The sequence below is a fragment of the Lipotes vexillifer genome, unplaced genomic scaffold (assembly GCF_000442215.2).
Source record: "Lipotes vexillifer unplaced genomic scaffold, Lipotes_vexillifer_v1.1 scaffold1233, whole genome shotgun sequence".
NCBI classification, from domain to species: domain Eukaryota; kingdom Metazoa; phylum Chordata; class Mammalia; order Artiodactyla; family Lipotidae; genus Lipotes; species Lipotes vexillifer.
In genome coordinates this window covers 1,534,694-1,562,145 of record NW_006782167.1, presented here as the reverse complement: position 1 = coordinate 1,562,145, position 27,452 = coordinate 1,534,694, and the positions used below count along the sequence as shown (strand labels likewise).

At 41.9% G+C, this 27,452-nt stretch overlaps 1 pseudogene; it reads right to left on the bottom strand.

Moving 5' to 3' along the window:
• Window positions 1-1,854: 1,854 nt before the first annotated feature.
• Window positions 1,855-22,325, bottom strand: LOC103070832 (calpastatin pseudogene; annotated as a pseudogene).
• Between the last annotated feature and the right edge of the window lie 5,127 nt (window positions 22,326-27,452).

The following is a 27,452-nucleotide window of genomic DNA, read 5'->3' as shown; positions in this document are numbered from 1 at the left end:
GGGACACGGGTTTGAGCCCTAGTCTGGGAAGATCCCACGTGCCGTGGAGCAACTAAGCCCGTGTGCCACAACCACTGAGCCTGTGCTCTACAGCCCAAGAGCCACAACTATTGAGCCCGCAAGCCACAACTACTGAAGCCCGCGTGCCTAGAGCCCCTGATCCGCAACAAGAGAAGCCACCGCAACGAGAAGCCCGGGCACCGCAACGAAGAGTAGCCCCTGCTCACCGCAACTAGAGAAAGCCCGAGCGCAGCAACGACGACCCAACGCAGCCATAAATGAATGAATGAATGAATGAATGTTTAAAAATTGATGTATAGTTGATTTACAAGGTTGTGCTAACTTCTGCTGTACGGCAGTGACTCAGTTGTACATATATATCCATCCTTTTTAAAATATTCTTTTCTATTATGGTTGATCCCAGGGGATTGGATAGAGTTCCTTGTGCTATACAGTAGGACCTTGTTGTTTATCCGTTCTAAACGTAATAGTTTGCATCCGCCAACCCCAAACTCCCCGTCCATCCCTCTCCCATCCCCCTCCCCCTTGGCAACCACAAGTCTGTTCTCTACGTCTGTGAGTCTGTTTCTAACAGTAATTACTTGAAATCATTAAATGTCCAGTCTCTGTTCACACTTCCCTGTCTCATAATTTCTTTTTCATGTAGAGTTTATTTGAATCATCTTTCAAAGATGTTGTCAGCTTTGCCAACTGGCCTCAACTTTCCCACTTATTCCAGCACTATTTTAACACTACTCACACGTCGTTCCACCAAACTCTCAAGTCAGTGGCTTTCAAGCTCACCTCTGGGTGCTTCTTCCTTTACTGCTCAGGTGCGTGTCTGAAACTGTGGGTGGGCTCGGATCGGCACTACATTTATCAGAAAGTCCTCAGAGTTCTGTTTTGTTTTGTTTTTTTGCGGTACGCGGGCCTCTCACTGTTGCGCCTCTCCCGCTCCCGTTGCGGAGCACAGGCTTCAGACGCGCAGGCTCAGTAGTTGTGGCTCACGGGCCTAGTTGCTCCGCGGCACGTGGGATCCTCCCGGGCCGGGGCACGAACCCGCGTCCCCTGCATCGGCAGGCGGACTCTCAACCACTGCGCCACCAGGGAAGCCCCCTCAGAGTTTTTTTCATGCAGAAAATGCCCTTCCTTGTTTTGCAAAGTTGATGCAGACTTTTTGCTAATTTTTCTTTATGGGAGAATGGCAGTTCCATGGCCATTTTGAAGGGGGGGATATATATACAATGGAATATTACTCAGCCATAAGAAAGAATGAAATAATGCCATCTGTGGCAACATGCATGGACCTAGAGATCATCATACTTAGCGAAGTAAGTCAGAGACAAATATATATGGCTTATATGTGGAATCTAAACAAATGATACAAATGAACTTATTTACAAAACAGAAACAGACTCACAGACACAGAAAACAAACTTATGGTTACCAAAGGGGAAGGAGGGAAGGGATAAATTAGGAGTTTGGGATTAAAATATACACACTACTCTATAGAAAATAGATAACCAACAAGGACCTACTGTACAGCACAGGGAACTATACTCAGTATCTTGTAATAACCTACAAAGGAAGAGAATGTAAATGTAAATAGATATAGATATATAGATATTCAAAGTTTGCCAATACTCAGTAGAATAACACAGGTGAACCAGACAAATTCAGTTTCTTTTCAGGAAAAGAATAACAAACAATGTTTAGGATGCCAGAAGACTCAACAAATACCACTGTCTTAGAAGCCACTCAGAAAATATTTCTGCTGTCAAAGCCTTTTGTTCTTCAGAAGTCACCAGCTACCAGATGAAGATTTTAATATGCAGATACCAAATAGTGTGAACTTTAATTTGTACTTTTTCCACCAGCTTTTCGCTTGGAAGTTTCCTCCTTTGCTTTAGCCCCATTCTTGGGTGCTGTGGAGCTGGAAGCGGTTTTCTTGTCTTGGTCCTTTGCTGTGTTCTCTGAGGTTTCTGTAGTTGAGGGACAGCTGTCAAAGTCCCCTGAGAGGGCATCAATGAGGTCTTGGGCCTCTGCAGGTTTCTTTGATGCCTCAGGTTTCTTTGTAGGTGGTGTCGCTGATTCGCCCGCATCGTCATCGTCCAAGAGATGTCGATATTCAGGTGGGATGGTGTCATCCCTTTCTCCCAGTTTGTCTCTGTGTTCAGCTTTCGCTTTTGCCTCGACTTTACCCTCTAGGGGGTTTGCTCCCATCTGGGTCAGGCTGTCTTTGCCCGAGACTGTCAGAAAGTTGATCCGGGCCATTGTCAAGTTCTTTGTCATCACGCTGCGGAGTGTCAGGGGGTGGACCTGCATAGTGGGTGGGTGGAGCTGGGGTTGGGGAAACTAATTCAGAGATGACAGCCCAAAGTTGCCCATCTTCCAATTGAAGAGATGAAGTGTTTGGGGGACGGTGAAGTCCTTGGACAAAGCATTAAGGAGGAAGTCTTCACTCAAGGGTGGGAGCGGTTCCTTGGGCTCTTTTATATCTATAGTTATAGATATACAGATATCTATATCTCTATGTATCTCTATATATCTGATTCACTTCGCTGTACACCTGAAACTAACACAACATCGTAAATCAACCACACTTCAATAAAAATTTTTTAAAAATAAAATATTTAAAAAGCCACCTAGGAAAAAAAACACAAAACCAAGAACATGTCATCCTAAACTGGAAAGATTTAGTTTCAAAAGACCCACAGTGCTCTTCATTTTACAACTAGTAAATAAGCTTATACATTTAAAACAGACAAAAGAAGGATCCACCATGTAGAGAACTGCTCAGTCCCCTAATTTCTAGATGCCATTGAGAATTCACTCATTAGAAACATTTTTTTTCTACAAAGATTTCTTGAGCAACTACCATGTGCCAGGCTCTGTGCTAGATGCCAGAGTTATAAAGAGGAATAGGCAGAGTCCCTGCCCTAATGCTTGTCACTGACTGTACAACAGGAGAGTCACACCCATGGCTTTTGAGGACCAGTGAGATCCCTCCTGGGCCAACAGTGGGAGCAGAGGATTCTAGGAGCAGAGGAAGGTGATTCGCTCTGCCTGGGGCTCCGGTATCTGGAAAGCATCATGAACAAGGTAGTACTGAGGGTAAATGGACGGACAGTAGGAAGGCAAACGATGTGCTTGGCCATTAGTGGGTAACCTGGTGCTTCTAGATCATAAAGACACGAGACTGAAAAAGTAAGCTGGTGTGTGATAATGAAAGTCTTTAATGTAAAGACTTCGGGCTTCATCTCTTAGGCAGTAGAAACCTCTGGATATTCTTAAAAACAGCATCATGGCATGATTAGAAGTCTGATGAAATAAGAAACAGCCACCAACTGAGTCATTCTTAAATGATCAAGACTAGATTCAGACAAACTCCAAATCTAACCAGAATTTAAAAGTATTTCAGATATGAGACTAATAGCATATAAAATGTAAGGAATCCCGTTTTTCTGATTAAGACAGAAAGAAAAGTGCACAAACGATTTGCATTCAAGTTCAGTCTGAAGCCTAACTTCTTCTCTGGTGCTTTTACAGAGAAAAGGAAACCAGCCTCCCGGGTTTAAATTTGGATTCCCAAGGTATATCTGACTTTGTAGCCAGGACACAAAGCCCCTTAGTGAAGCTAGTATTTTTCTTCTGGTTCAAGATTGCATCTTCTTCCAGGTCAGTGAAAAAAAAGCACTTCGGTCACACACTCAGCATCACCTACTTTGTTTCTCTTGATTCCTGGTATACACGCAGCATGTGGGAAAAAGACCATGGTCCCCCGATCCACCTTTGTCCTCATTAATGTGTCTTATTTAAACGTTTAGACTTCTGATTTTTACTCCAGAAAAAAAGACGTTTTACTCTTTAATAAAATTTATGTATGCTGCCCAGTGCCCTGAAGTGCTAGAATATACCAGACTTTTCTTTCTCCCTTCCTTTCTTTCTCCCTTCCTTCCTTCCTTTCTTTCCTCCCTCCCTCCTTCTCTTCCTTCCTTCCTTCCTTATTACAATTATTAAGAATTTTGAAGATATTGGCAATAATTTTCAGACACCAGACTTTCTCCTAATCATCTAGAATCAGTCTAGGACCAACTTAGAATCTCTGGATCTTTATGAGTAATGGAGGATACTTCTAAGAACACTCTTCAGAGGCCTAGGAATGTTCCTCTGCAGCTAAGACATCTCCCAGCCACACCTCCATGTGTCTGTAAACACACGCTCCTCAGACACACCCTGGTCTTCATCAGCCTCCCTAATAAAGCAGTGCACACATTAAGGCCCATCTGGTCTGCCCTTAAAAGCAAGTCTCTGCAGGCATCAGAGGAATCTTCTGCCCACTTCCACCTGTCGGTTCACTAACTGCTGACATTAACCGAGGCCTCAGAACCATGTCTACTAGAGCTGGGAAGAGATCTTAGAGACCATCTAACCCGTATGTGTTCACATTTTATTTTTGCAACAAACTCTTTTCTTCAAACAAATTAATACCTCAAATCAAATTTAAAACATCTTAAGAGAGCTCACTGCTTGATATAAAACACGTAAAAGTGGTGGGAAAACTTAAGTTTTCCTCCCCACCCCCGCCACGGGTCTGAAAGGCAAAACCCTTGGGCCCTGCAGAGCCTAGTTTGAAAACCAATGGCTAATTGAACTCTCCTTTCATAAGTGATGAAACAAAGGTTCAGACACATGAAGCCATCTGCCCAGGGTCACAGCATTCAAGGAGAAGTGAGTATCCTAATTCTAGTCTGATTTATCCCAAAGCCTCAGGTCCTTCCACAGGGTCCTGCATGCTGCCCACTTTCCACTGCTGGAGGCTTATCCCCAGTGGTTTCTACCAAGGTAGAATTGTGGATGTTCATTCTGATGATCTATTTGCTTGGTAATAAGCCTTGTTATATTATTTTTTTCTCTTTCTTAAGAAGTACAACTCACAGTTTTGCTCATGAAGTTGTTTTTTTGTTTTTCGGGCTTTTTTTGCATTTTGTACCTAAAGCAATGAAGTCTGGCCCAGGAGCACATATTCATCAGTGTGATGTAGACTTCTACCTGTATTTCTTTTGGTGAATTTTCTGCTCACACCATAGCTAGTGTCGACCACGTTTATGAATGTTTCATCCTCTCTGGCACTGGTTGACTTTTTCATCTTGCTGGAGTTGCTTCCACATAGCGTGATTATATAGTTCATCTTCTAAACTGGCACAGTTTTGAGAGTAGAAGGGGATTCAACTAATTACTAACCTGGGACAACAGGTGTAAACAAGGACTGTCCTGGACAAACCAGGACATCCCACAGCCGGGGTAAAGTTTAAGAAGTTTCAGTTGGGTAGAGCAATATGCTTTTTTTTTTTTTAACATTTTAAAGATATCAAAAAATAGTTAATTTACAGGTATATAGCATTTATTTTCAGGTATACAGCAAAGTGAGTCAGTTATTTTCAGGTATATAGCAAAGTGAGTCAGTTACACATATCTATCTATCTATTCTTTTTCAGATTCTTTTCCATTATAGGTTATTACAAGATATTGAATATAGTTCCCTGTGTTATACAGAAGTTCCTTGTTGTTTATCTCTTTTATATATAGTAGTGTGTATCTTGTTCATCCCAAACATGGAAACCACAGGAGAAATGATGGAGAATTACAAACGCCAAGAGGAAAAAACAGAAAGTTTGAGGAACTGGTGTGATTGGCAACTTGCAACCAGGATAATGAGCTCTGAGGCTCATTCCCATAAGACTGGGAAGCCGATATGGACAAAGAGTAGGAAGGAGGAAAAGAGCAGAAAACCTCCAAAAGCAGGTTAGAGAACAGAAGTGGCTGTAAGTAGGGAATCTGGCTACTGAGTTTCCTTCAATTGTCTATGCAGAATGGTCTACACCAGACTTTCTAGCAGGGTGAGTCCTAAATTCCTGCAACAATGACAGGAGACAGGAGGTACCCTGAAACCCCTCGGAGCCATATCTGAGTACATCCTGACAAGGATGAGCTCTGGAGGATTGTGATGGAGGAAAAGGATGTCAGCACGTGACACTGGGGTTAGAGAGGACAGCTGCCCCCATTCCCAGTTGGTACTGGTCCCATAGCACTGTTGTCTGCCTGCAGCCACACAATCAGAATTCTCAAACCAGGCTTGTGAGGGTCTCACCACTGAGAAGCTATGTGGTCCTGATGCTTATTTAGCAGAAAGGCAGCCATTTGGGGTTGCTTCATATGTCATGGTCACCCAACAACTATTCATGTCACGTCGGAGCCTCGGAAGGGCGGACGGCATCATTCAAAGCCACCAGCAAGTGAATGACAGAGCTCAGACTTTATTCCAAGCCTCTGGAATCCTAGTGAAGCACTCTCACTTCCATGAAGGGATGTCATATGACTCTCATGCATTTTCAGCTTTTAAATTTCAGGTGTGAAATTCGATGGTGAACATGGACAGTTTGCCACTAATCGTGGACCTCTGAGTAAATTCAGTCTTTCGCAACACGGTGTTTTACAGTCGTGACAGGTAACCGGGATGACAAAAGTCGACATCGATGTCTTTTTACTTTAAATTGGTAATGATCTGTAAGGTTCATCCGTCATGTGAAGGCAGCCTAGAATTAAATCCATGCTTAACACAAGGGAAATCGCTGCCCTGTAGCTGTTGATTTTCTCCTTGCAGTTCTAGGTGGGAGGGGTAATGTGATTTTGCTCCACCTATGGGATGTTACAGGAAAAGTCAACTTGCTAGTGTGTGACATGGGCCAATAGCATCATCTGGAAACACAAAAATTCAGGTCCCACTTCAGACCTTCTGAATCAGAATCTGTATTTTAAACAATACCCCCCGGAAGATCTGTGAGCACACTACAGTTGAGAAGCACCAACTTGCAGGCTTGCTGAGTTGAAGAATAATCTGTCAGCTATGAATGGGCCTTTGATGGTCAGCTTTGTCCTGCCCATAACTGATTTGTAGGGACCGGATGCAGAATCTCAGTGCACTCAGTAAAGTCATCTGGCTGTTTTTTAGGCGGCTCATCTCCAGTAAAGCATGGTGAGAAAACAAGGCAGGTGAACACCGGGTATTGGCACATCCACCTATGTAGATATGTTTCCTAGAATTAATTTTAACTTGTGAATTTTTCTTCTCCCTACTGACGGGGTAGAATTTTGTTATACCTCTCACACCTCTATAACCAAAGACTTCCTAGCCCTAGCTGATTTCTCATTTGCATTGAAATTGTATTGAACAAGAATGAAACAATAAAAGGACTCGAAATGGCCCCTTGGAAAGCTCTAGAATCAAATTTAACCAGAGTTGGGAGAAACCACTTCAAACCTCTTCTCCTGTCAAGTCCATTTCCTCCTTTGGTGTCACCATCTCTTCACAGGGACATGATTGGGTGACTAATTGTGGATTTCCCCAGGCTTCCAGACTGGATTTTACAACTTGCTTAAGGATTGTTGACTTCTTGGTCATGGCTGACTGGTTCCCGTCCCTTTTGCCAGAAGACTAAAGCTTCCTGCTTCCCTATAATCTCTTGCATATGAATTTTTTGCTCTTGATGGAGTTACTAAGCTGATCAAATTGTCATCCTAAGTCAAACATCAACATCAAGGATTATTTCACGTTACAAGTATTCTTTTCTCAGAAGCAAGACAATCTTATCCCAGGTTCCCAGAAGGATTTGAATATTTGTATACTTATCTCATGTTGCCCAAACGTTTCTGGAGCTCACCAGCCCAGGGCTGGTAACAGGACTGCATTTCTATCTGTGCCCAAATTGTAATCCTTTGAGCTCAAGCAAGAACAAAGCCTCCTCTCCTTTGTCCATCAGTTACTTTCAGGTGGTCCCCAAGAAGTTCCTCTCGGGTATGTCCAAACCAGGCAGTCAGCTGTGGTTGCCAAGCAGCCTCTTCTGTCCTAGCTTGTCCTGCTGCAAAGCTTAATTACTAACCCCAGCTTCCCTAATAACTAGACAAAAGCATTCAGGCTTATTAATGAATTTTTTAAAAAGATATTGGGGAGTGTGTGATAACTAGCACTATTTGAGCTTCAGCTCAGATAATGCCAAATGCAAAGTACCACCCTCAGCGATATTATGGTCGGTCCTTGATTATGTGTGACAATAAAGTGGGAGGGGCAGTGAGTGGCCTTGTTTTCATCTTTTCCAGGTCTACATGTATTCTTTTTTTTTTTTTTTTTTCATCTCTGGGATACGAGGATGGTTTAACATACACAAATCAGTAAATGTGATCTGCTACATTAATAGAATGAAAGATAAAAATCACATGGTCATTTCAATACATGCATAAAAACATTTGACAAAATATAACATCCTTTCATGATGAAAAACTCAACATAGCAAAGGCCATATATGACTAAGCTACAGCTAATATCATACTCAACCATGAAAATTTGGAAGCTTTATCTTTTCTTTTTTTTAACATCTTTATCGGAGTATAATTGCTTTACAGTGGTGTGTTAGTTTCTGCTTTATAACAAAGTGAATCAGTTATACATATACATATGTCCCCATATCTCTTCCCTCTTGCGTCTCCCTCCCTCCCACCCTCCCTACCCCACCCCTCTAGGTGGTCACAAAGCACCGAGCTGATCTCCCTGTGCTACATGTATCCTTGAAGCGAATTCAGCCATGCATTCAACAAAGACAGTCTTATTCTTCCATGCTGTCAGTAGAATTACAATTCTAGGGGTGCCTGCAACAGACCAAGGATCTGGACTGTTCTGAGAATGGGGAGCCATATGATGTTTTTTATTGACCAACAGAAAGAAGCTTAGCATGTATATGACACACGGTAGGTGCCTAGTATTTGCTGAGTGAGTAACGAAATCCACTCAAGCACGCTCTCTGGATCCAAGCAACCCAAGCCTCAAGAAGACGGATGTGAGGAGTTGACTGACCATGCCTGGAACCAGGGGATGGGTAGAAGAGAAGGAAACAGGGGGCACCACTTTTCTCGTTTTGCCACCTCATTCCCATAATGAGCCTCTGACTTAGAAGTCTGGATATAAAAGTCATGCTTATTTTTCTTTCTCTTATACTGTTTCCTTATTTTACATATGATTCCTTCTGTTCTTACCAACCTCCGTGGTTTAAAATAGTGGGCTTCTGGGCTTCCCTGGTGGCGCAGTGGTGGAGAGTCCGCCTGCCGATGCAGGGGACGCGGGTTCGCGCCCCGGTCCGGGAAGATCCCACACGCCGCGGAGCGGCTGGGCCCGTGAGCCACGGCCGCTGAGCCTGCGCGTCCGGAGCCTGTGCTCCGCAACGGGGAGAGGCCACAGCAGTGAGAGGCCCGCGTACCGCAGGAAAAAAAAAAAAAAAAAAATTGTGGGCTTCCAATCGTGATGCATGTGCAAGTTCATACCTTCATGCATTCAATTCCCTATTGAAGAGCTCCACTTGGACTACCTTCCTTTGGTTCATCAAACTTGAAGCCGAAACTGACTCAATCATCCTCTCCAATGCAGGTCTTCCTTCTCGATTTCTTATATGGTTAGCAGGTGCACCCATACACCCAGCTGCCCAAGACTGAAAACATCTTTATCCTTTTTTTCTTCCCCTCTCTCACTGGTGGCATCCAACCAATCTTCAAAAACCACTGAGTCCAGTCTCTGAATCTGTCTCAAATCTGTTCACTCCTTTCCATTCCTTTACCTATCTCCTGGTATCACGGCCACATATGGGTGTGCAGTTGCGAACTGTGTGTTATACAAGTTGTGGACACGCGATTCGTGTTGTTGTCTATTTAGAAGATGCCCCTTGTGGTGTGCTAAGCTCAGCCTGCACAGATCACTGCAGGTATTCACCCCTTCTGTCCATCGGCCAGAGTGACTTTTCAAAAGCTAAATCTAACCATCCTCCCCCTCTTTGCTTAGAACACTTTATTGCCCTTAGTATCGATATGAGTTTGCTCGGGCGGCCATAACAAAATACCACAGCCTGGCGGGCTTCAACAACAGACTTTCTCACAGTTCTTGAGGCTGGAAGTCCAAGATCAAGGTATCAGCAGAGCTGCTTTCTTCTGAGACCTTTCTTGCTCCTTGGCAGCTAGATTGCTGTCTTCATCCTGTGTCTTCACACGGTCTTCCCGCTGTGTGTCCGAATCTCCTCTTAGGAGGATACCAGTCGCATTGGTTAGGACTCACCCTAATGGCTCCAGTTTAATTTAATTACCTCTTTAAGTACACTTTCTCCAAATACAGTCACGTTTTGAGGTCCTGGAGATTAGGGATTCAACATATGAGTTTGGGGAAGTGATGCAGGGACACAGTTCAGCCCCAAACACCCTTGGGATAAAGTCCGACCTGCTTAACATGGCTTTCAAGGCCTCTCGGGATGGGACCACTGCCTTCCCTCTGGCCCCAGCTCTCACCCCTCCCTCTGGCACTCTCTACTCCACCCCGTCAGGCCCCCAACCCCACCCCTGGGCCCTCTCCCATCTTCTGAGTGGCCTCTGCAGACGCTGTCACCTCTGCCTGGAATACCGATCTCCCCGTTCACCTGAGAAATGGCTACTCATCCTTCAAGCCTCATGTCAGATGCACCCCTTACACTGGCAAGCCCTTTGTGTGTCCAGGTGTCTAGATTCCAAGGTGTCTCTCTTTTGATTTCCTGTGAAATCTTATATTTTCACCAATTACAGTAGCTTTTGCACTCTTGTATAATTACCAGTTGGCTTGTCTGTAACCCCGAGCAGGCAAGAGCCATTGTGTTCATGAGAAGGCCCTTGAAAACCATAAAGTCTCTGAGACACAGAGAGATGAATTCTGAAATACGGCCCATGTGAGTAGGAGGCCCATGGGGGTAGGGATCCGGGCAGATGGGTCTCTGGGCTTCTGAATACACTTTCATCTGCTGTTGCTTAATTTCCATGAGCTTAAAAGCTACTGGGGACTCAACTGTCACGTGGCATTTAGCCTTATAAGCCCAAATTACAGCTTGGAAACCATCCAGCAAATTCATTTCTGGGTAAGGCAAGCATATGAAAAGACTGCAGTATGTGATTCCATGTCCAAAATATTATAATAAGTATCAGTCACATTTGCATTCAAATGTTAGGCTATTTATTCCAAATATGGCAGTGCTGTGATTATGTGATAAACATGAAACTGGCAAAATGGTTATTTACATTTTGTCTTCAGTTTTCTAATAACAGTGTTTTAGTTTAGTGATCTTGTTTTTTTTTTTTTTTTTCTCTCATTCAGCCCGCTGTCATTTTCTCTGAAAATCATGTAAATAACCAACCCAGTAGGAAATAATGTTTCCTGCTCTCTCTTTCTTTTTACTTGTATCGAGACTCTCATCTTTACCCTTCTGTCTTGAATGCACTGTGTTAAGCAAAGACAAGATATGTTGGATCATAATTAAAAGAATATTTATTTAAATCTATCACCAGAAGAAAGAGACAGACTTTCTGTGGCCCCAAAGTTCCAAGGACCAGGCACATGATCAGGAAACCCCTGATTCGAACTCATGAGAGCAGAGATTTGAGAATGGCACCTGCCCCATGATCGCCTTCGGGGATGTTTTAAACTTTATTCTGTAGCCTATAAGCAATACATATTTTTAAAATTAGAAAAAAAAAGTAGGCAAAAACAAACCACCAACTTAAAAACCATTTCAATAGGATTATGTTGTATTATAATCTTTTTTCCTATTATTCCATGTTCACAAATATACTTCTATAATATCATTTTATTGTTAAATCTGTTTACCCTTCACTATATAATATGCATAGTCACTGTAAAAATTTATACACGTAGAATCTGAAATTCTTTAGGTCTCTCACCCCAATCCAGCTCCTTAGGTATACACCCTTTTTGAAAATATATTGATGTTTTCAATAAACTTTTTACTTTGGAAAAACTTTGGATTTTCATAAAAACTGCCAAGATAGTATAGAGAGTTCCCACATGCCCCTCATCCAGTTTTCCCATTGTTCACACCTTATATGACAGTGGTACTTTTGTCAAAATTAAGAAACTGATGCTGGGGGCTTCCCTGGTGGCGCAGTGGTTGAGAGTCCGCCTGCCGATGCAGGGGACGCGGGTTCGTGCCCCGGCCCGGGAGGGTCCCACATGCCGCGGAGCGGCTGGGCCCGTGAGCCATGGCCGCTGAGCCCGCGCGTCCGGAGCCCGTGCTCCGCAACGGGAGAGGCCGCGACAGTGAGAGGCCCGCGTACCACTCACACACACACAAAAACAGTTTCATAGTATTCCATTGTGGAAACTAAATCTTCATTCTTAACCAGCCTCAGATGACAGATGTCTCCTTAACTTTCTATATTGAGATTCCCAACTCTGCTGCAATGACCATCCTTGATCTATATTTCCAGGCATGTCCCTGATCATTTTCTAAGGATAAATATGAAAAGTAGCCAAAGACTTTTCTCTAAAAAAATGATCTAAATGGCCCATTAGGTCTCCAAAAAGTTTTTGTGTAGTTACACTGCCAGCGTCCCTGCACACATCTGCATATCACCCAGCAGCGCTTTCCCTGACACGGAGAGCTGCTGTCCTTCAGCTCTGACAACTTGATAGAAGAAAAGTGGCTGATGACACGGGTGGCTGAATTTTCTTCATGTCTATTAGCCATATGTCCTTCTTTTTATGGCCATGATCACATTAGGACAGGGCGAGGAGAAGGGGACAGGTCACCTCCTTTTTAATTCATTTATAAAAGTTTATTCTGTATCGAGGCTCATAACCTCTTAACCTGATATCTTGAAATTAGTTTTCTTCAGTTACTGTTCTCCTTATTTTGCTGATGAATTTTAGAAAGGGACATTTCAGTTTTTTTATTCAGCCAATAATCATGTTTCCCATGATAATTTCTGCTAAGTATTATAGTCATAAGGCCTTTTCCCATAATATCATTCCGTTGTTATTCACCTGTAGTTTCTTCTGATATTTTCATGTCTCTATTTCTTTAAATATTTAACCCAGTTGGGGTTTATTTTGGTTTGAGATAGGGTTCTAACTTTGTTTTACCAAATGGTTAGCCAGCTGTCTCAATACCATTTAATGAACAACCCAGCTTTTCCCCACTGATCTGAAAGTCTATTTTAACACCTCATATTTGGGGACTGGAAGTAGACCACCTGTTAAGGACCCAGGAGAGGTTTCCAACAAGGGAAACAGGAACAGTCAATAGTTGGAAACATTTCCAATTTTGTTTCCAGTTAAATTGTCAGTGTTTGCCAAAAGATACGGTCTGAGCCAAATCCAAAGATACATTTCTATTCCTGCTTTGTCCAGACTTTATATCTCTCTTATTCTGTTTCTTCCTCCCAGAAGTAGAGGTCACTGCCTTAGGGAGAAGCTCAGGACCTTAGGCAACTACTGTTTGCAAAATTGCACATGTGTTCTGGAATGAATTTTATTAAAAGCTTCCCCAAGTTTTATGGTAAACTTCCTACTTCTGCCATTTCTGTACATTTCTGCATAGAGGAAAAACTCTATCCCCCCCCAACTGAAAAACCCACCACAAGTTACTAAGTGCATAACAGCTTATAAGCTTAGTTGCAAATTCATTGATTTATTTGAGGGATTAAAATTTACCTGACAATCACTATCTAGAGACCAGGCGCTAGACTAAAATTTTTAAATTTCACCCATTTCTAAGGAGTGGATGCCATTATTGGCCCCCATTTTACAGGTGAGAAATGGAGGCACAGAGAGGTTAAGTAATCTTCTGAATGTCACACAGCTCTAAGTGGTGGAAGAAGAATTCCAACTTCATCACAGCCTATGTTGACGGCCATCACCTTCATCCAAAACTGAAGGTTGATACGTTCCCATGGTAACAATAAAGGGTTCCTTGTACAGCTTCTGATTTCTGGACTGAAAGACTTTAGTAACTACCAGTGACCACTTCCTGATCACCGTGATTTGCTTCACTCTTTTTTTTTTTTTTTTTTTTTTTTGGTACCGGGGCTTCTCCCTGTTGTGGCCTCTTCCGTTGCGGAGCACAGGCTCCGGACGCGCAGGCTCAGCGGGCCTCTCCCGTTGCGGGGCACAGGCTCCGGACGCGCAGGCTCAGCGGCCATGGCTCACGGGCCCAGCCGCTCCGCGGCACGCGGGATCCTCCCGGACCGGGGCACGAACCCGCGTCCCCTGCATCGGCAGGCGGACTGTCAATCACTGCGCCACCAGGGAAGCCCCACAGTGAGAAGTTTTGAGAGATTCATTACCTTTGCAGTTATTCCTCTTCAGAAGATAGCAATTAGAATGGGATCTAGTCATCTCGTGCTCAAAGTACTCAAAGGGTCTTTTCCATACACCCCCTGATCTTACAGATTAGGAGGCTGAAGTCGGTCAGAGTAAATGATGTGTCCAAGGGCCCACAGCTGTTTAGCAGCAGAGCGTGATGGATCCCTCAGATCTCCTGACCCCCTGACTTCCCTCTTTGTCCAACAGCTTGCTGCTGCCTTCAGCTGTACGACCAATCCTGCTTTGCGGTGATTTCTTTCTTTTTTTTTTTTTTGCAGTCACTGGATAGCTGACTCAGGTTTCACGTAACCAAACACAGCTTGAAAGCACTCTTCCCTGTCGCTTACAACAAAGTGTCCGTGGAAGAGTTTATGGTGGAGACGTATGTGCTTGACTTCAAGCTTCTCATCTTTTCTTAATAAAAAGACATGCAATATACAGTGTCGCACCCCCCGCCACGGAGAGATCAGAGCCTGGATAATTTGTAAGTACATCCCCTCACCCCTTTTAATGGTCCGATGTCACAAGTGCTCTTTCCAGTGCCTGCAAAACACAGTTCTTGCATTTCTGGTTGTCACTGCGTTCGATCAGTGCACTCTGCAAAACGTGCTTTTAATTTTCTACACAAAAATACTATGTGAAAACTGCAGTTGGCTCACTTGGCATCCATTCCCAGCCCCTTCTTTCTTGTCATGATCTACTCTGCAGTCAGAAAAATTGAATACTTATTTCCTCAGCATCCTTTGTCGGCCATGTGAGATTAACCAAGTCTGTTGAGGGGTTTTCTGGGAAACAGTCCTGATGAGAAGGAGGTATAGATGCAGAAGGTGGGCTCTCTTCGTCTTTCTTTCTACCGGGACTGTTGATGTGATGCCTAGAGGTGCAATAGCCATCTTGTAGCAATGAAGCAACAAACATAAAAATAAAAACCAAAAAGCTAAGAAAGGCAGAATGAAAAGCTAAGAAGGGCCTGTGTCTCAGATGACATCACTAAGCATCTCTAAGAACTAGAGATCCCTAACATATATTGTTTGTTTTATTTTAAATACGAAAATATGCTTTTAAAAATATATTTTGAAAATAGGAAAATATAGAGAGAGCTGGTGAATAAAACTTAATCATAGTTGCAGTACCTAATTTTCAAGTGCTGATATTTTAATAAATGTTTTCTCAATATGCCACTTCTCTGAACATTTTTATCCTATTAAAATAGCATTACCGTCTACACTGCTTTGCAATTGGCTTTTTGTTTTTTATTTCATGATGAATTATGAGCATTTTCCCATGGCATTAAATACTCTTATATAACATGGTTTATAATAGCCCTGTTGTATTCTATTCTATGAATATGCCAATATTTTATAAGCAACCTTGTCCATTAACCTTTATGTTAATCTCCTTTTCCTTAGGGTCAGTTCCCCAAAGTGGAATCATTTGGTCAGAAGGAATGATGATCTTTATTACTTTTGATACTTATTGGCAATATTTCTGCCAAAAAGTGTATTAAGGTGGTTCCTGCCATGACTGTGTTTATACGTTAGTACACAGCTCAGAGCACTCCTCTAAAGTTTTGTCACTTTCATTTTATTTAAAGGGCTAATTACGAGGTCTCCCTTTTCTCCACATCATCTCTAACATCTGTTATTTGTAGACTTTTTGACGATGGCCATTCTGACCAGCGTGAGGTGATACCTCATGGTTGTTTTGGTTTGCATTTCTCTAATAATTAGTGATGTTGAGCATCTTTTCATATGCCTCTTGGCCATCTGTATGTCTTCTTTGGAAAAATGTCTATTCAAGTCTTCTGCCCATTTTTTGATTGGGTTGTTTTTTGATATTGAGTTATATGAGCTGTTTGTATATTTTGGATATTAACCCCTTGTTGGTCATATCACTGGCCAATATTTTCTCCCGTTCAGTAGGTTGTCTTTTCATTTTGTTGATGGTTTCCTTTTGCTGTGCAAAACCTTTTAAGTTTAATTAGGTCCCATTTGTTTATTTCTGCTTTTATTTCTTTTGGCTTAGGCAACTGATCCAAGAAAATATTGCTACGATTTATGTCAAAGAGTGCTCTGCCTGTGTTATCTTTTAGGAGTTTTATGGTTTCAGATCTTACATTTAGGTCTTTAATCCATTTTAAGTTTATTTTTGTATATGGTGTGATGGAATGTTCTAATCTCATTGTTTTCCATGTAGCTGTCCAGTTTTCCCAGCACCACTTGTTGAAGAGATTGTCTTTTTTCCATTGTATATTCTTGCCTCCTTTGTCATAGATTAACTGACCATAGGTGTGTGGGTTTATTTCTGGGCTCTCTATTCTGCTTCATTGATCTATGTGTCTCTTTTTGTGCTCACACCATGCTGTTTTGATTACTGTAGCTTTGTAGCACAGTCTGAAGTCTGGGAGGGTATACCTCCAGTTTTGTTCTCTTGTCTCAGGATTCTTTTGGCAATTTGGGGTCTTTTGTCGTTCCATATAAATTTTAAGATTATTTGTTCTAGTTCTGTGAAAATGTCATTGGTATTTTGATAGGGATTGCATTAAATTTGTCGATTGCTTTGGGTAGTATGGCCATTTTAATATTATTCCAACCCAAGAGCATGGGATATCTGGTGGGAATAAAAATTGGTGCAGCCACTATGGAAAACTATGGAAAAGGCTGGTGGTTACTTAAAAAACTAAAAACAGAGCTACTGTATGTTCTAGCAATTCCACTCCTGTGTATATAGCCAGAAAAAATGAAAACATGAATTCGAAAGGATACGCGTACCCCAACGTTCACAGCAGCACTATTCACAACAGCCAAGACATGAAAGCAAACCATCTGCCTAACGACAGACAATTGGATTAAAAAGATGTCATATATATATTCAATGGAATATTATATTACTTGGCAATAAAAAATAATGAAATACTGCCATTTGCAGCAATGTGGATGGACTTAGAGAATATTATACTTAGTGAAATAAGTTAGAGAAAGACAAATACTGCATGATATCACTTACATATGGACTCTAAAAAATAATACAAATGAATGCATATGCAAAACAGAAGCAGACTCACACATACAGAAAATAAACTTTTGGTTACCAAAGGGGAGAGGGAAGTCAGGGGAGGGACAAATTAGGGTCATGGGATTAACAGATACAAAGTACGATATTATAAAATAGATAAGCAACAAGGAAATACTGTATCACACAGGGAATTATACCCATTATCTTATAACAGCCTATAACGGAGTATAATCTGCAAAAATACTGAATCACTAGGCTGTACACCCGAAACTAACACAACATTGGGGATCAACTATACTTCAATTTAAAAAAATATATCTGAAATGTATTTAGGGATTTGAAGAGTTTGCTTTAATTCCAAGTCCTTCTTTGATTCAGGGAAAGTTACCAATAAGAAAATCGATTAAAAAATAATTTTTTAAAAAAATGTCTACTTAACAGGCCAAAAAGGAACCAATTCAAACCAAAACCCAGAATAATTAATTTGTTTAATTTTTATTTCCCCATTGCTTGAGAAGGGAAGCATTTTTTCATGTTGGTTAGCTACTTATATCCTTTATGCAAATAATCTCTTTGGGCCTTTCTCCAATTATTTACTTATAGTACTCATATTTCTCTTAATGATTTATAAGAATTATTTATATTTTAAAGATAGCCATCATTTGTGTGTAAATGCTACAAATTTATTCCTATCCTGATTATATAATGTGCTTATATTCTCTCCTATATATGGTTTTCTTTTACAATTAATTAATTAATTGTACAATTAATCTATCTGGAATTCATTTTGGAGTATTATATGTGCAGAGATCTAATTCTGCTCTTTTTGGTTAGCTGGGTAATTCTTCAACATTTGTTGAAGAATTCTTACTGATTTCCGAATGCGGTTTTTCTCTATTTGACTGTTCTGTCCATTTCTGCTGCAACATTTAACACTTTCACATTTTTCATTTGTAAACTATTAAAGCCTGGACATCCACTTCCAGGAAGATGGAGTAGACATACATTTTCCCATTCCTCCTGAGTACAACTATAAGTCCTGGAGATTTTATACAAGAGAATCATAAGAAGACTCTCAAAGGTGGAAAGAAGGTAGACTGGCTAGGGACCTCAATATCCAAGGAAAGACATGGTGTTGAGTCCTCTGGATTTTTCTTGTTTTCTTATATATCCCAGACTTGGAAGTGAAAAAAAAACAGTAACCAAGATACACCAACAAGTGCAGACAAAAAAAAAAAAAAAAAAACCCAAACAGAAATGCAAATCAAAACCACGATGAGATGTCAGTGGAGGGAAAAAAAAAAAAAAAAAAAAAAACCCAAACAGAAATGCAAATCAAAACCACGATGAGATGTCAGTGGAGGACATACGGGGAGCAGTAACGAGGTACTCTACCCCTTTTTGCTGGGATAGTGTCAGGGAAGGTCTAATAAGAACCTTACCTCCCATCCCCACCCAGCAGTAACCAGGAGTCCCTCCTATAGCCCCCAGGTGTCAATGGAGGCTGAGTAGAGAAGCCAGACCTTCCAAGCTCACCCACCTGGCAGAAGTGAGGTGCCGCCCCCATCACTCACCAGAGTGGTATCAGAGAAGAATTTAAATAAGATCCAGTATTCCAGCATGATATCTAAAATGTCCTGGTTTCAATTAAAACATCACTCATCATACTAAGAACACAGAAATTTCCAACAAACAATAGAATACTTCAGCGAAGAAATATCAGATATAAAGGAGAATCCAATGGAAATTTTAGAACTAAAATGTACAATAACCAAACTAAGATGAGCTGGACATCAGAATTAAAAGAAGAAAGAATCGGAGACTTTGAAGATAGAATAATAGAAATTATCCAGTCTGAACAACAGAGAGAAAAGAGACTTTAAAAAAGAGAACACAGCCTCAGGGACATACAGGACTATAAAAATATTTGTAACTACCCAAAACTGGAAACAAGCAAATTTCCTTCCATAGGTAAGTGGCTAAACAAACTCTGACACATCCATACCATGGAATACTACTCAGCAATAAAAAACAATGAACTCTTGTAACAGGCAACAACTTGGATGGATTTCAAGGGCACTATGCAGAGTGAAAAAAGCCAATCTCAAAAGGTCACATAATGTATGATTCAACTTCTGTAACATTCTCAAAAGGACAAAATTATACAGATGGAAACAGATTAGTGGTTGCCAGGAATTAGATATGGGGGAGAGGGTAGGGAGGTGAGGGGAACACAAGGAAGATCTTTGTGATGATGAAAAAGTTCTGGGTCTTGATTGTTTTGTGGTGGTTACACAAATCTACACATGTGATAAGATGACACAGAACTACATACACTCACATTGTACAATGTCAAATTCCTGGTTTTAGCATTGGGAAAAATTGGGTATAAGGTCCACAGGACCTTGCTGTACTATCTTTGCAAATTAATGTAAATAAAAAGTGAAAAAAATAAAAGTGAAAAAAATCACTGCAGCTTGATTTTGATTTCTGGAGGTAAAGTCCCCAGTCATTAACGTTATTTTTCAAATATTTTCAAAATTGTATTTCTTTGAAATGAACATCAGAATTACCTTGTCAAGTTCCCAAAATAATGTCAGATTTCATTGGTATTATATTTCAATTATTTGGGGGGGAGAACGAAAAACTCCTTATTCTGATAGCCACTAGATGGAAAAGGCCTGGGTCCTTGAGTCACTGCGTGGAAGGCCATCTGACAAATATCTGCATTATACAGTTTCAGGATCAAACAACAAAATTCCATCAGGTTAAATCACTTAAATTTTGGAGGCTTTTTTTTTCTTGCATGTTTCAGTAGCTAGCCTATACCAATTAATAGAGCTTATAATAAAATCTGAAACTTGTTGAAATTCTAGCGTCTTTATTCTTCACCTTTTTTTACATTATCAGAATTTTCTTGAAAGTTACTGAGAAAAAAATCAGATGTTTATTAAAATTAAAAAATTTTTTCTTTACAGTTCATCTTTATGTTAAGGAATCCTTCAGACACTCCAAACTGGCTATTTTCTTTCTGTCTTTGAGTTTCGTCTGTATCTTAAAGCTGTATAATTAGGGAGGATTTTTTTTTTAAATTCCTCTTGTGGGTTCAATGGATTCTTTTTGAATTCTGCAGCTCAGGAGCCAGAGGAGGTGTGGAGGGAACCGTAGGTCAAGAAACTTGATCAGCCCCATTTCTTGTCGGCTGTGTGAGAAGCTGTTATCTGGCCCATCTGGTCAGCATGGCAGGGACAAGCCCAGACCACTTGCTGATGTGTCAGACCTCCCCTCTTGTAGGCTCCTCTGCTTGGAGGCATGAACACCACAGACCCCAACATCAGCTCTTTTCCAATCTTGCAGCAGTGGGCGCTTTCCAACTGTGTCCCACTAGACTTCCTGGCACATCTCCCACCGTTGACCACTCACTTGCTCCTTCCTGAAACACTCCCTTCCCTTGCGGTATCTGGACTCACACTCCCCTGACTTGGCTTCTGTCTTCATGGCTAATTTTCTCAGGATCATTTGACAGCCCTTCTTCCTCCATCTGTCTGTCCAGCTCACACTGTCCTCCTCAAGAATCTTAGTGTTCCTTTTATTCACACACTCTCTCTCATGGGGTGACCAACTGTCACAGTTTGTCCAGGCCTGAGGAGGTTTCCATGACATGGGACTTCTCGTGCTAAAACATAAAATCCCAAGGTAGGATGAATTGCCTTAAAGTAGAATTAACTGCGCCCCTACTCTGTGGATCTCGTCTGTTCCATTGGCTTTTGGTACCATCTAGATGCCAAAGCCACCTCTGGATGTTTCCCCCCACTCCCATCTAGATCTTCTATGTCCCGTAACATGGGATATGTCACCACCACCTACCCAGTTGCCCTTTCCATCACAGGAGATTGGACTGACCCCTGAGGCTTCCACCTCCCTCAACACCCACTTCCACCTAACTGATAAATTTTAATAATTCTAATTATAAATGCCCACTGACAGATGAATGGATAAAGAAGATGTGGTACATATATACAATGGAATATTACTCGGCCATAAAAAAGAATGAAATAATGCCATCTGCAGCAACATGGATGGACCTAGAGATTATCACACTAAGTGAAGTAAGTCAGACAGAGAAAGACAAATATCATATGATATCACTGATATGTGGAATCTAATTTAAAAACGATACAAATGAACTTATTTACAAAACAGAACAGACTTACAGGTATCAAAAACAAACTTATGGTTACCAAAGGGGAAATGTGGAGGGCTGGGATAAATCAGGAGCTTGGGATGAACATACACACACTACTATATATAAAATAGATAACCAACAAGGACTTACTGTATAGCACAGTGAACTCTACTCAATATTCTGTGATAACCTATATAAGAATCTGAAAAAAGAATGAATATATGTATATGTATAACTGAATCACTTTGTTGTACACCTGAAACTAACACAATGCTGTAAATCAACTACACTCCAATAAAAATTAAAAGAAAAAAACTTAACTGCTCCTCTGTCACCTGTTACCTGGAATACTGTTGCATCTGAATTGGTGTGGTGGTCTGTAAGATGTTTACAACTCTCTGGTTCTAGTTCACCCTGGCAAACGGTGGGATTGTACCTCTCAGACCCTTGGACTCAGGCATGTCCTTTGGGCTGTTAAATGTCAGCAGAAATGACATGGTACCCTCTGCCGTGTGAAGAGCTGGTGAGTGATCTGCCCTGCTTCCTTCTCCCCGCCATGGCAAGTAAGCACCCTCCCTGGAGGAAACTCTCTCGGTCTGCATCCCTGAGGGAGGATGATGTGCAACAGAATTCCCAGGCAATCCTTGAAAGATGTGCGGCCTGAGTGAGAAAAGCATTTTTATTTGTTAAGCCACTGAGATTCGGGGTTGCTTGTTACTCTTAGGCAACTAAGCCTATCCTGACAAATACGCTTGATCTCAACTTTCATTTCTGGTTGCTCCCAACAATTTCCCACACAGTAAGCAGAGGGATCTTTTTAAAATACACAAAATGCATTCATCACTGCCCTTTCCATGATTTTCTATGGACTCAGGAAATCACAGCATCCTTACCATGGATGACCATGCCCTGTCGGCCTCTCAGCTTTTTTCTCTTCTTACTTTCTTACTCTCCCTCACTCTTGCTCTCTGTTGCTTTCTTTCTGCTTCTGTTTCACACATACTGGACTTATTTTGGATCCTTGCATGCAACGTGCTTTGCTTCAATATCTTCACAACTGCCTTGACCATCTCACTTCACACACCTAAGAGCTATTAATTTTCTCTTAAGTTCTCTCCTGAAAGATACTCCCTCTACGAAGATTGTTTGGACCCTAATTAAATAAGGGCTCCTATAGCACTCTGCCATTTTTCATGGTTAAACCTAGGGTACTTAAGATTAATTTTTCAGAACATCCCCCTCTACTGTCAGCTTCCAGAGTCCAAGGGCTCTGCATCTCTTGGCACTATTTATTGCCTCTGACATAGAACTTGCATATAGAACTTAAATAAGTATTTGTTAAGTAAACTGAATGCATGAATCACAAAAATTCCCTTTGTTACAGCGTCTGTTAACTAAAGTGTTTAGGCCAATGATACTTTTTTCTGAGGTTGCGTTATTTGGCATTTCTCTATTTTAAGTTCTGCTCACGTGAGCTGGTGCCCCTGCCACGTGCCCCACTAGACACACAACTTTTTTTTCTATCTTCTCCACTCACTGTCTTGCTCTTTACCTGACTAATTCCTATTTATCCTTCAGGTCTCAGCTTAAGTGTCACTTCCTTCAAGAATATTTTTCTTGGGCTTCCCTGGTGGCGCAGTGGTTGAGAGTCCGCCTGCCGATGCAGGGGACACGGGTTCGTGCCCCGGTCCGGGAGGATCCCACGTGCTGCGGAGCGGCTGGGCCCGTGAGCCGTGGCCGCTGAGCCTGCGCGTCCGGAGCCTGTGCCCCGCAACGGGAGAGGCCGCAACAGTGAGAGGGCCGCGTACCGCAAAAAAAAAAAAAAAAAAAAAGAATATTTTTCTCACTCTGCAGACCACATCAGGCCCCGTCTTTCATGCTGCCATGTCACTAGTCCTTCTTGTCGTGGTCCTTCTGAACCACTGGTTTTGGGTTATTACTACTCTCACCCTGTTACAGCCAAGGCCACTTCCATTTTTACTTCTGGGGGCTGACAGTTACAGACTGGGCACCGTACACTAGGCACCCTTCAAAGTCATGGTTTACATGGATTATCTGCTTACAGACTCAAAACAGTCCTAGGAGAAGAGGGGGAAATGCACCTTGTAAGATGAGGATAATTTATGAATGATGAACAATGGATAGATCTTGTTTTGGAAATCAAAGCTGCATTTTTACTTCAGAGCCTGTATTTTTTTAACCACTAAATTTTCTTGGTTTATGTATTTGGCTCAATCTGAGATTTTTTTCCTTTAATAAATGCATTCATTTCATCCATTTTTATCAATATGTTATCAGTGTTTGGCTTCATTTCTGTAATTTCACTTTGTATTCTGTTTTCATTTGTATGTTTCTTTAAAAAATAATAGTCGTCTCTTGGTATCTGCAGGAGATTGGCTCCAGGACGCCCATGGATACCAAAATCCATGGATGCTCAAGTCCCTTATATAAAATGGTGTAGTATTTGTATGTAACCTATGCACATACTCCCACGTATTTTCAATCACCTCTAGATTAGTTCTAATACCTAATGTAATGTAAATGGTACGTAAATAGTTGTAAATACAATGTAAATGCTATGTAAGTAGTTGTCTGGCACAGCAAATTCAAGTTTTCTCTCTGGAACTTTCAGAATTTTTTGTAACATCTTTATTGGAGTATAACTGCTTTACAATGGTGCGTTAGTTTCTGCTTTATCACAAAGTGAATCAGCTATACATATATCCCCATATCCCCTCCCTCTTGCGTCTCTCTCCCACCCTCCCTATCCCACCCCTCTAGGTGGTCACAAAGCACCGAGCTGATCTCCCTGTGCTATGTGGCTGCTTCCCACCGGCTATCTGTTTTACATTTGGTAGTGTATATATATCCATGCCACGCTCTCACTTCGTCCCAGCTTACCCTTCCCCCTCCCCGTGTCCACAAGTCCATTCCCTGCATCTGTGAAATTTTTTACAAAATTAATTCATTTAATTTATTTTTGGCTGCATTGGGTCTTCGTTGCTGCATGTGTGCTTTCTCTAGCTGCAGCGAGCGGGGGCTACTCTTTGTTGCAGTGTGCAGGCTTCTCATTGCGGTGGCTTCTCTTGTTGTGGAGCACGGGCTCTAGGCACGCAGGCTTCAGTAGTTGTGGCTTGCGGGCTCTAGAGCGCAGGCTCAGTAGTTGTGGCACACGGGCTTAGTTGCTCCGCGGCATGTGGGATCTTCCCGGACCAGGGATCAAACCTGTGTCCCCTGCATTGGCAGGCGGATTCTTAACCACTGCGCCACCAGGGAAGCCCTTCTGAATATTTTTGATTTACATTTGGTTGAACACCCAGATGCAGAACCCATGGATAGGAGGGCTGACTGTATTTATTGAGCACTTACTATGTACCAGGTGTAATTTCAGGTGCTGGGGATATAGCAGTGAACAAAATAGAGTTCCTGCCTTCATGGAACTATCTTCTAGTTAGAAGAGGCAGATAATAATAATAATAATAACAATAACAACAATAATAGCAACAGGTGAATTCACCTTACAATGAGTTTTTCAGAAAAAGATTGCTCTCCAAGTAGACCATTTTATTATGCGTTCTGGTTTTTCAGCATTAATCAAAATTTATATATATTTTTTTCCTGTGGCAGTAATTTTCAAAGTTTTTAAGTTGATTTAACGAAATCTCTTAGAAATCTCAATTCAGTTAACACTTTTTTTTCCGGAAGGGTTTATGGAGTCTATGTTTATTTCATTCTTGAGTATTTGAACGTGTCTGTCTTGGCAGAAAACATTTGGTCTCATTTCTTATATCTGAGGAATTGTAGACATATGTTGCTGTAGAGAATTTTGAACCCAGGTAGATATTTTTCACCCCTAGGGGTAGCTTCTTTAAAATGTGTGTCTTCTTTGCTAATTTATTTTTGGGGAGGGCTGGAGAGCCATACAAAGGATGAGCTCGATGGTGTAGGAAACTCGCTGTAATTAACAAAGCACAACAAATTTAATAGATATGTTTCAGTTGATCATTCTGCACTAGCTCTTCTTGGGACACAGTGTACCCTTCCAATCCTAAGACACATAATTGCCTTTGTTTCATAGGATGTCCCTCTCTTGTATATTTGAATATTTTAGATCTACTTTGTTTGCTTTCCTTTTGACGGTTCACCAGTCACGTGCATGTTTAACCACTGTGCCTCACTTTCTTCACTTCTTTTCACATATTTTGTTTGTTTCTTTTTTTCTAAGACTGTCCTTCACCTCTCTCTCAACAATATTTATTTTGATTTCTGAAGATTCTGGGTTTTGGAACCGATTTTTCAAAAAGGTTTTGAAAGGATTTTTCTTCTCTTCCACGTTTTCCCTGGCGCTCTCTCAGCTCTCACATTATTTCTTTCTGTTGCCTTATCACGTCTTCCTTGATCCTTATATCTCTTCTTTGAGCTCTGAGTTTCACAGATGCCATTAAAAATTCTTTGAGTCTGTGGATAGATGTTTGCTTGTACTGTTGTTTGCTAAGTCATTCTTCTGATGTATATTCTCTCCATCTGGCTTTTGTTTCTTTCTTCCTTCTCTCTAGTTATATCCATGCCTTGGCTCTTTTCTGATTATGACTTATCTCTACATGGGAGCAGGTTTTTTTTTTTTTTTCTTTCTGACTCAAGCATTTGCTTAAAAAGTGAATGAGGAGGATATTAAACAGGACATGAGGCACTTTCCCTTCACCTCTGGAGTGGGTCTCTGTTAAGAGCTCATTTTCTCCCTCTCACCAAGAAAGATTACAAATTTTGTGTGTGTTTTTATTTTGGGTGGAGATTGGTGTGTATTTCATTTCAGTAGACGGTGATTGGTACCTCTCTACCTGCCATACGGACCACTGGCTTTCCATAAAGATAACGTGTCTATGTAGCATACGTTTCCGCCCCAGCTCCCCCTGCCACTCTCTATCGTGGAATGGGGCTTGGGGATGCTCCCAGTGTCCAAACATTCTCCCACATGCAGACATTCCAGCATATCTGTCCTGCCCCTGACCCATAAATTTGGGAATGGAAACACACAAAGGAAGATAGGGGCAAGCAAAGGGAAGATGGAGCCATCCTCTATAAATTCTACATATGACCTAGAGTCGTGATATCTGAAATCTACAGAATTAACCATCTGGAAGGCTTCTAAAATTCTCAACATGTCCCTGTGTCATAGGCATCAACTGCCTTAACCAGACAGAGAGGCCCCATCTCTCCAGTGGGTGACCAGACAAGGGGAGATACTGATAAAGGCTGCTGAAGATGCTGAGACCTCGTCCTCTTCAAAACACCCATGGGCTTCAAGGACCTGGGCCATGTCCTAAGGAGATGAAGACAAAAGGCGGGACCACAGCCACCTGCCTGTCCAGCTCACTATCGTGCAGCAGAGAAGACCAGACCGGGTTACCAATGCAGGGTCCTGGGGGCCATGCAGAGGCTGCCTTGGGGATGTGAGAGCCTTGGATGAACAGGGACTCCATTCATCGGTGGAGAGTCTGGATGCGTGACCCGCCTCCTCTTGGTTGCACTGGCCTGTGCAACCTTCTTGCACCTTTCTGCTCTTCCCCCATTTAACTCATTGGTTCTTCAACCAAACCTGGTGCCTGGGCTGTCATTTCTGCCTGGCTAGTCACCCATCTCTTTGTGCGTGAGCCGTGTGCCCCTTAAGTTCATGGGAGAAGCCCATTCCCACTGCAGTGCCTGAGGGGCTCATCGGAGACTAGTGGGCTGATGGGGTGCTCGCATCTCGATTCCGGGAGCCTGGGAAGTCCCACGCTCAGATGTCAGGTCAGGTCCCGCGACGTGGTATGTGGTACGCTCATCCTCAGGTGTCTAAGACGCCGTGATTAGCAGCGAAGGCTTGAAATCACGACCGAGAATGAGGTCCTGGATTCTCTGCTTTGGCCCTGAGGTGCCCCTGTGCGCCTATTTTGAGCGCATCTCATTTTGTAGGGATCTAAGGCAGATTGAAACCTTAAACAGGGATGCAAACAGCTCTAAGGTAAGAAGGAGGAAAAGGGGAAAAAGGGTTAT